Source organism: Schistocerca piceifrons, chromosome 3, assembly GCF_021461385.2.
Source record: "Schistocerca piceifrons isolate TAMUIC-IGC-003096 chromosome 3, iqSchPice1.1, whole genome shotgun sequence".
Taxonomy (NCBI): Eukaryota; Metazoa; Arthropoda; class Insecta; order Orthoptera; family Acrididae; genus Schistocerca; species Schistocerca piceifrons.
The window spans coordinates 367920665-367930994 of record NC_060140.1 but is presented as its reverse complement, the minus strand read 5'-3'; positions in this window follow the sequence as shown (position 1 = coordinate 367930994).

The following is a 10330-nucleotide window of genomic DNA, read 5'->3' as shown; positions in this document are numbered from 1 at the left end:
GTGTTCGTGTTCAGTGTTGCGTGGTAAGGTATATAAGGCCTGTGAAAAGTATCAAATATTGAGTGATCATTGAGAAGCACATCGATCTGACTCATACTCGTGGGAGATAGCGTTATCAGAAAGGGGCCTCAATGTAGGTCCACTTGGCCGACTGTTCGAATCCTGCAACATCAAGATTTGTGGGCCATTTGGATGTGACAGGGGCCACATGTTGGACTGCATGGGAACCTTGTCGTCAAGGTTCGAGTCGGCCACGTCTGACCGCCACGAAGGAGGGTTGGCGTATAGTGCACCGATACATCGTAACCCCCTGGAACATCCTGTGTCATCCCGCACCATTGGTGGGAGACAAGCAGCAGCTAGACTGCGAAATTACCGCCCTATGCGTAGGCTGCCGGTAACACCACAAAAGAAACGGGTGCGCTTGGAGTGGTGCCGTCACCGAGAAGAATGGCCTGCTGCTGAATGGCGTCACATTGTGTTCAGCAATGAACACCATTTATGCACTACCCCGGATGGCCATCGCCGCTCGGAATGGCCGCGCGGTTTGAGGCGCTATGTCACGGATTGCTCGGCCACTCCTGCCGGAGGTTCGAGTCCTCCCTCGGGCATGGGTGTGTGTCTTGTTCTTAGCATAAGTTAGTTTAAGTTAGTTTAAGTAGTGTGTGAGACTAGGGACCAACGACCTCAGCAGTTTGGTCCCTTAGGAATTCACACACATTTTGAACCGTATGGCCATCGTCGGCGGATATGGAGGTGACCTGGGGGGATATCCCATTATTCCAACGTTTTGAAAAGGTACAGCGGTGTTACTCTTGTATCGTGATGTGTAGAGCCATTGTGTATGACTTCAGCTCACGGCTGTTAGCGACTGAGGAAAATCTGACGGCACAACGGCATGCCACGGATATCCTGCGTCCTCATATGTTACCTTTCATGTGACCTAAATTATCCTAAGGACAAACACACACACCCATGTCCGAGGGAGGACTCGAACCCCCGCCGAGACCAGTCGTATTTGAAATGTGACTCGACTTTGTAATCGCTGAACTATCATGACATACCCTCTCAATCCAAGAAGTTTCATTTCTGGGTGCTTCATTTTCTTTATTATTATTTTTTTGTCAGGCAATAAATATTTAGCAGCGAAGAACGAGGGTTATTCGGAAAGTGAGGAACGATCGGTGGCGAAATGGAAACCACAGTGAAAATCCGATGAAGTTTTGCACAGGTGTGTTGGGCAGTGTCTCTAGTATGCTCGTCGATCCCGTTACGTCGTTATTTTTAGTTCTGAGCACACAGGGAGCACATGAAGGTACCTAGAACAATAGTGTCTCCTGCCAAGTACGAGGGCCGGATGAGAAATTTCGCCTGATGTATGCAGCCAACATTACATGACTGTCGTGCGTTTTCTTCTTCAAGACAATTCTCAGCTGGATTCTGCATGGGTTATGAAGATGGTCCTGCATCGTTTTCAATTGGAAATGTTTGATTGCCCATAATACAGCCCGTAATTGTCTCCCTCTGAGTTTCATCTCTGCTCACATTAACTGCTAACGCCTAAGTCGGATCGGCGACTATCGGGATAAGTAGCTTGAAGTTGTAGCTAACTGCTGCAAATAAAATAGTTTTGATTTTCCCGTGGTTTCCATTTCGCGACCTACCGTTCCTTACTTTCCGATTAGCCCTCTTACATAGGTTTGATATGTGTGTGTGTAAGAGACCAAACTGCAGAAATCACCTGTCCCTAAACGTACACACTACTTAAACTAACTAACGCTAAGAACAACACACATCCATGCCCGAGGGAGGACTCGAACCTTTGGCAGAAGGGACCGCACAATCCGTGACATGGCGCCTTAAACCGCGCGGCCACTCCGCGCGGTTACAGGTTTGATACTGAACGTTATTTTCGACTTGTAACTAAACAAACAAGAACGAAAGTTCCGAAATATAATGCGACCTGAAAGAGCCTTCAAGTAGTGGTAACTGTCTAAGTGACAGTAAAGGATTCCGTGAGATGTAAGGGAGCTGCTGGTACAACGGAAACAGGATGTACGCGCAACTTTCCAGAAAATCACGAACAGCGGACTTGTTGATGTCAAGAATGCATCTGCCCTTCTCAGGATACTGTACATTGAGGTCTATGCAGCGATACTCCATCCCAAACGGGTAATAATGACGACTTGAAACAATACCAGTTTTTATTACCTACAGTTTTTAATGCACATATATGAGAATCGTAATACCGACAATATCCTTTAACTTCTAACAAAAATGTAATTTTATGCGGGTATTTGCAGATTCATCAGCATTGGCGCAACCTTTTATGCGCAAAGTTGTACTGCGAATGTCCACTGTTACATCCGCGGAATCAGCAGCCGCACAATTCTCTACCTGCAGAAGTACTCGCCTATATTAAGATATCGACTCAAACATTAACGACAACCTCAGCAACGACCAGAAAACACAGATGTATTCAACTAGTGCTTGTAGTAATAAGTGTAGCCTACTTCAAATAAGAATCCGAAAAAGTAACTTATGCTTAGCTGTATGGGTATAGGGAAGATACGAATAAAAATTTCAAAATTAGACGTAAATATCTCAACAAGGACATGTCCCTGAAATGGATGGCTCTATAGCGCTCCAGTCTTGTCCTCTACTTATTCGCAATTACGCTACTGGCCATTAAAATTGCTACACCAAGAAGAAATGCAGATGATATTCTGCTAACAGTCATTGGATCTCGACCAACGCGAGCACCAATGTCGCGATATGACAAAGCACAATCGTGATAGGCTACAATACGATCTTTATCAAAGTCGAAGCGTGATGGTACGCATTTTTCCTCCTTACACGAGGCATCACAACAACGTTTCACCAGGTAACGCCGGTCAACTGCTGTTTGTGTATGAGAAATCGGTTGGAAACTTTCCTCATGTCAGCACGTTGTAGGTGTCGCCACCGGCGCCAACTTTGTGCGAATACTCTGAAAAGCTAATCATTTGCATATCACAGCATCTTCTTCCTGTCGGTTAAATTTCGCGTCTGTATCACGTCATCTTCGTGGTGTATCAATTTTAATGGCCAGTAGTGTACTTCTCTGCGAATGCTAGATGCGGCTATGGCTGCAAGCTGCTGGGGCCTGACAGCTCGAATAGCCTTTAAACAGCATCTCAATAACTGATATGTCTCATTAAAGGCTGCATCCTCTAGTTCGACATCAGATGACATCAGTCTGGGCTTACGTATTCTGCGACTTAGTAGCAAAGAACCACTGCTGATGTACGGACATTGTGTGGTTAAGAACTCCACTATGCTCCAGCCACTTCACTCAGCAAGTTGTTTCACTGGGAGGCTTTCAGTTGGCAATGCATGCAGTGTTTGTTAAAAGTGAGAGTTTTGTCAAGAGCTACTCATAGGTGTATCACAGTGGCGTTGGTGTGTATTTCGACAGCAGACAGTACTACTTATAGTTTGTAACGAGCATTCTTAATTCTCATTAGCGCATCCTCCACTAGGTACGTTGCCCACTGAAGCCACCAAAAGGCCTAAGATTCTGGGGGAGATCAGCGATGAACCGATATTCAAAGTCTACTTCCAAACTGTAATCTATACGTTAATCTTCTTATGTGCTCATTACGTCGCAACTGTCCACAGACAACCATGCTAAATCAGAAAATGGTACGTGTTGCTTCATTGCACAGCTGTAGAGGCTGTTAATATCGACATTTGTAATATATGGTTCATTGTTAATTTTCTTGCAAGCTGCAACTGAACCGACTGTTTGAAACAGTGTGTTTATGTGAGAAGCGAACAATACCACCTCTGAAGCCACGCTCAACAAATTTTATGTAGTCTATATCATTGTAAGCTGCAGGTTTACAGTAGGAATTTTCAGCAAAACATTTCACGCTAAAGCAAGTGAAATCACATATTCAGCTCGATTTTGAGGCAGAGTGCACATTAATTTTCAGACATTGGCCAATAGCACGTCATCGGTTTCCAAATACAAGTCGCAGTAATTTTGTATTCAAATGAATAACAAACCTTACACGCTCCACTATCTTCCGATTCTTTCATAGTTGTTTCTCTGGGCAGCAAGATTTCAATGATTCAATTGACAGCAACTTTCATCATACAAATGGTTTTGTCAATTACATACTCATATGAAGACACGCCTGTCTTAGTAATCAAATTAAACTGTTCAATGTTGGGGAAACACTTTCTTGTTATTTTCAGCTCATCATATTCAAATATGACACACATTTTTCTTGAGAGAAAGCCAGAAATTTGAAGTAATCTAGTATAAACCGAAGTTTTATGTTGCAAAGAGGTTTCACTGCGACAGTTTCAGTAAACGCCTTATAGTTTTCTATGTTCGTCACAATCACAATAGTGTGGCCTGAATTTATTTTCACCGGTTTGTGCTCAGTATCTTCTGTCTGTTTTCATAGCTTCATAATTATAAAATAACCATCGTAATTAGTTCAATTGTGAAATACAACTGACATTGTGAAGTTAGGTCTATAACTGAAATTACAGCGAGTAGGTGCAGTTCCTCGAAATCTGTCAGTAAACTGACAATGATCTCTGTCTTCCTCGTAGAAGTGACGAATTTCTGCTGCTCGAAACACTACTTCGTCTTTGAGCCTAATTTCATCTGCTTGTTTTGCAACTAGTAACTTTTTATGCGCCCAGCAATCAGATATAGCTCTTTGCTAAAGCATTCCGTATATCCAGCGTTTTGGTACCGCTGACAGTCCAAACATTTCTTAGTACAACGGCCGTGCGCATAGAAATGGCGTACGCACATGAATTTCGTCAGTAACATCCGGTTGTAGCAAGCGTTTGGTATCTTCATACAAGACAAATGGTAGCTCTAATTTCTAGACTTGTCAAGTTTTGTGTACTGTTTCTCTCTGTTGGGCTTTGAGCAGTTTTGACTGCGAACAATCAATTAAATATCCAGCCAGTTTCTCTTCAGAAAGCAAATAGCACAAACGGGGTTCACGTATTTCGGTTGAACGCTGATGAGGCGTAATCCTACTGCGTGCTAGCCTCGAAAGGTTTCTTCTGTAACAGAAGTGGTATTTATCCGTGTTTCCATCTTCCCGCAATAGCAGATTCACACGTTTCGAACGATTGTGATGCTTAGAGACAGCCAATGGAACCATGCTAATCTCTTTTCCTTCTTATTTTTATTCCCTCTTGTAACCACCCACTTGCGCTCAGAATACAGAATACCGTACGTATTAGCAGATGCATTATCGTTATTTTTCTCAAATGCTCCCACATGCTTGAGATGGTTGGGAAATGAAATTTGGGCAGATTTTAATGCATCTGAATAGGGTCAATTTGTCATTTGCTGGGTACAAACTAGCTATAACTGACCATTCGCAGAAAAGTATCCCTCGGTATTTTCGCTGGCCTCTGGAGTATCTATATATGTAGACTTACAATGAATTAACTGGTTGCTAGAAGCTTTAATGCACAGATATCAGTTAATTTAACCTTTCAGCAGTTTGGTTCGTCTTAGGCATCATGAGACGTATACTGATAATGACATATACTTGGACACGTAAATGTTCAGTGTGACAGTGGAAGCAGAGGCAGTTCGTTGATCGGTTTATGATGAGGTAACGAGCAGTTAGGCATCTGCACAAAACTAATATTCAATGACGATGCACCTTTCCACGTAGATGAGTTTGCGGAGTGACGCATAAGAAAAACGTAGAGTCATCCGCGGAAAATGAAAGACGTCGCAGAGAGTGACAGTTTCGTGAAGTCTGTGATGTAGGAGCAGTACATGAACAAGTACGGGAATGGAGCTCGTTAACGAGAGATGATTTATCAGTTTGTGGCGGAGTAAAGTGGGTGTCCAGGATTTATAGTTTCAGTAAGATGATGCCACCTGTCACACAGCTGTCAAGTCAATGTCCATTTACCTTTTTTTTAGTAATGACTCAAACTCGAACTTTTCGTTTACGGTTTTAACTGTCTAGCTTGCTTCTGCGTTTCAGTGTTTGATTCTTTCTATAGCGGTACGTTAAAGTGCGAACATATTATAGAAAAGCTGCCAAGTCTGAATTTCACCAGTTTAATCGACGAACAAGCATATGTAAGTGTGCTGATGAACCAGACGGTAGTGTGCGCGTACAGGGGCAGTAGAGAGGGAGCATGTCAGATATTGATTTACAAGCTTAAAACAAAAAACTTAATCATTTAAAACATAATCACATCCGCTTTATTTGTAAAGCAACTATTTATGATCTATAAGTTTAACGGTGGTTACGTATCAGATACAGTTTTATCTTCTCACGTTATGAATTCGATTTTAGTTAAATGGTAGTTGCCCTAATCTATATGGAATGCAAGGATACCTATTGTCCAGTAGTCGCATGACAAATATCGTCCCATGGTCTTCAAATTGCTGTTAGATTTGACGACAGTTTTAGTTTCACTTATATATCATACTTAGTGCGGCTATAAGCAACACTCTGGTTCAACTTGCGACATAAAAAGTATGGCAGATCGTTTCATCTAACGCCTGTATGTCAGAAATCCTTGGTAATTTTCCAGAGGCGTGTAGCAACAGATATCTATACACTGGTTATGCCATTCCTATCAGTTACAAACAAGTGGTTGGTGGTTCACTATTAAAACAACTCAAACTGTTGTAGCTCGACTCTGGGTTTTTGATATGGACAATTATCCAATTATCCAGCCAGAATATGCCATCGCCATTGTGGTAAACATCAAGCAAGAATGGATACAGGAGGTCTACAGTTAATGTTCACATAGTCCTCGCTGTCATGGTGCTTCTCTTACTATCACAGGTACCATAGAAATGCAGATGAGTGTCCTCCATAACCTAATACTGTTCCTATCGGCCTGCGACCATGGTGTGGTGCATGTTTAGAACTTCCATCCCCCTGCATGATAGCATATCAGGACATGACTACAGACCTGGCATAACAGAAAGATTCATCCGTCGAAACGACACATTTCCATTGACCCATGGACCAGTCTCGACAATCCTGTGCCCATTTCAATAGTATTTTACTATGTCGTTGGGACAACATCTGAATACATTGCTGTCTGCTCGGAATTACGTATGCCTACACCAGCATTGCACACTGTGGTCAGATCTGCTAGGGACTGATGACTCTATAGTTTGATCCATTTACTTCCCAAACCAACCAATCAACCAATCTGCTCCACATCGCTACGGCTCGTGCTTTACAGAGTGGACAAGCCTCTGACCTTCACATTCTGTGATGAGATGTAGATGTCCAGCATTTGCCTACCCATGGTTTCACCATCTTTCAATTACATTTGAGATGCTTCATGATTTCAGTCATGTAGGCGACATATACACTTAGTGATGCCACAAGCAATCTATGTTAGGGGTTATAAAAAATTTTTTAATTGCCTTGCCAAACACAAAAGAATCAATGATTCCTATAGGTAATTTAATGAAGTAAAAAGTTTCAGATCGATGACTACATACATATAATTTATGTATATAATTTAAATAATTACTTAAGTTATTAATTGCGTTTTGTATTTACTGATAACTCTAAAAAGGTGAAAACTGCAGTACTTTTCCATTCATAGGTTCATAATCTATAGAAAATGTCTTCTGTTGGTTATTATCAAATTAATGAACTGCCTACTTACATTTTTGTTGTTCTGTCAATTCCTTGCATATAATAATTCTTCTGTCATTTAAATTTTGGGAAGAAATCAGCGGTACAATTTCTTACAGAGACTGCTCAGTAATCCCATTTGTTAATTTATAAGATAATTTCCTTTCAGTTGCAAATGTAATTCTTTTAGGTAATGATTTCTACTATAAAAGTGACTGCACATTAAAATTTATTCATATTACTTTAATAAAACCATTCGTCCTAGAACTCTCTTTTAGTTAAATTCTGCAGATTCTTTCGTTGCTTTAACTAACAATGCAAATGGGTTTTCTATTCTTTTCAGTTGGTTTCTAGAAAATCTGTTTTTGGGTAAAGAGCTTCTTTATGCCATAATAAAAATTTCTTTTCATTGTTTGTCAACAATGCATACAATCACTGCCACAGTATAAATTCACCTACTTCAGATCAAGCAACAAATTTATCAAGTAGTAAAAGATGATGTTCCTTGCTTCCTACAGTTCCGAACACTTATGCCTCCAAATAGCGCATCAGTAAGCAAAAGTCAGTGGTGGGGTTCCATCCGTCCTATGACATCTAAAACTCTCCAGACACCATTTGATAGAACATCCATTTCACTCTACAAATGCCGTTAATTCTATTTTAGCACTCAAATTACAAACACTGACAATAGCAGAAATGAAAAAGAGTCACCACTCTCAATAGGAATGGAACTGCCTGATGTAGTGGGACGAAACTGAAGCGTCACCCATCCACCAGTGTCAGCCCAGTTTGCAGGTGAATATAAGTTTAATTTAGTTTTGTTTATGTATTTTTGTAATATTTGTAATGGTTGTGAAGTGACTAAAGTTTTTGTATTTTTTTAATGTTTCATGTAAGGAGAGGGCGGCGCAACGAACGCATCTTCGTTGCCGGGGCCGGAGAGAAAATTGCTGGCCACTATACGTCGCGGGTCGACAGCCAAAGAGCGACAGAAGATTCTGAAACCGATTTGTTGCGTAATGCTTCTAAAAATTGAAAATGAATAATTTGTAATGTTTTGTACAACAATGACGTCGTAGAGAGCTTAATCTTATTGATACTGTTAGTTTTGTCTTGTCAGGGCTCAGGTTCACGTCTGTATGCAGGAAGATAATAAACTAGTGGATGCTATTAAAGTTGAAATACGTGTTCCGAGGATTTATTTATGAAGAATTATGTGAATGAATTAATTATATATTTGACAAGATTATTGAATTTTGACAACGTTCATCGCGACTTTGAATCTCAAAAGTTTATTCAATGTGGTTCTAATATCGATTAAATCAGATAACGTGTATCAATATAATTTCTGAGGAGAAACAAACGACATCTAAAATTGAAAAAGTTTACGCAAACCAATTGGCCCGATTGACGTAATTCTGTGCATACGACTCAAATGATGTTTTACAGTTTCGTTCAAGAACCATTCTGAGACAATTTAAAAGGGATATAAATAATTTTGAAGTGGGTTGTAACTGACGTTGGTGACGAAGTCTGCACATGGTCATATGTCAAATGAAAATCATTTATAACAAATCTATACGTCGTTACACTACACTGAGGATCAGCTACATATTTGCGATAATGATCGATACAATTACTAGGCCCTACAACTTTACTTCAAACATATCTTCAAACCTTGGTTCAAGCTGGAAAATAAAATATTTCACAAAAGAGCACAAATAAAAACTTACAGTGGTGCAAAATTTGAAAAGTCTGTGCAAAATTCTGCTAGCTGAAATGTTATAAATTATAATATAAATAGGGTTTACAATTCAAATATGTGTATATTCAATAGAAGCTAAAAATAATCTGCTAAATGAAATTTCATTATTTTTTGCATTAACTTTTACATACACAGGGTGTTACAAAAAGGTAAGGCCAAATTTTCAGGGAACATTCCTCACACACAAGTAAAGAAAAGATGTTATGTGGACATGTGTCTGGAAATGCTTAATTTCCATGTTAGAGCTCATTTTTGTTTCGTCAGTATGTACTGTACTTCCTCGATTCACCGCCAGTTGGCCCAATTGAAGGAACGTAATGTTGACTTCGGTGCTTGGGTTGACATGCGACTCATTGCTCTACAGTACTAGCATCAAGCACATCAGTACGTAGCATCAACAGGTTAGCGTTCATCACGAACGTGGTTTTGCAGTCAGTGCAATGTTTACAAATGCGGAGTTGGTAGATGCCCATTTGATGTATGGATTAGCATGGGGCAATAGCCGTGGCGCGGTGCGTTTGTATCGAGACAGATTTCCAGAACGAAGGTGTCCCGACAGGAAGGCGTTCGAAGCAATTGATCGGCGTCTTAGGGAGCACGGAACATTCCAGCCTATGACTCGCGACTGGGGAAGACCTAGAACGACGAGGACACCTGTAATGGACGAGGCAATTCTTCGTGCAGTTGACGATAACCCTAATGTCAGCGTCAGAGAAGCTGCTGCTGTACAAGATAACGTTGACCACATCACTGTATGGATAGTGTTACGGGAGAACCAGTTATTTCCGTACCATGTACAGCGTGTGCAACAGATTTTCTGTGAACGTTTGGGCAGGCATTGTTGGTGATGTCTTGATTGGGCCCCATGTTCTTCCACCTACGCCCAATGGAGCACGTTATCATGATTCCATAC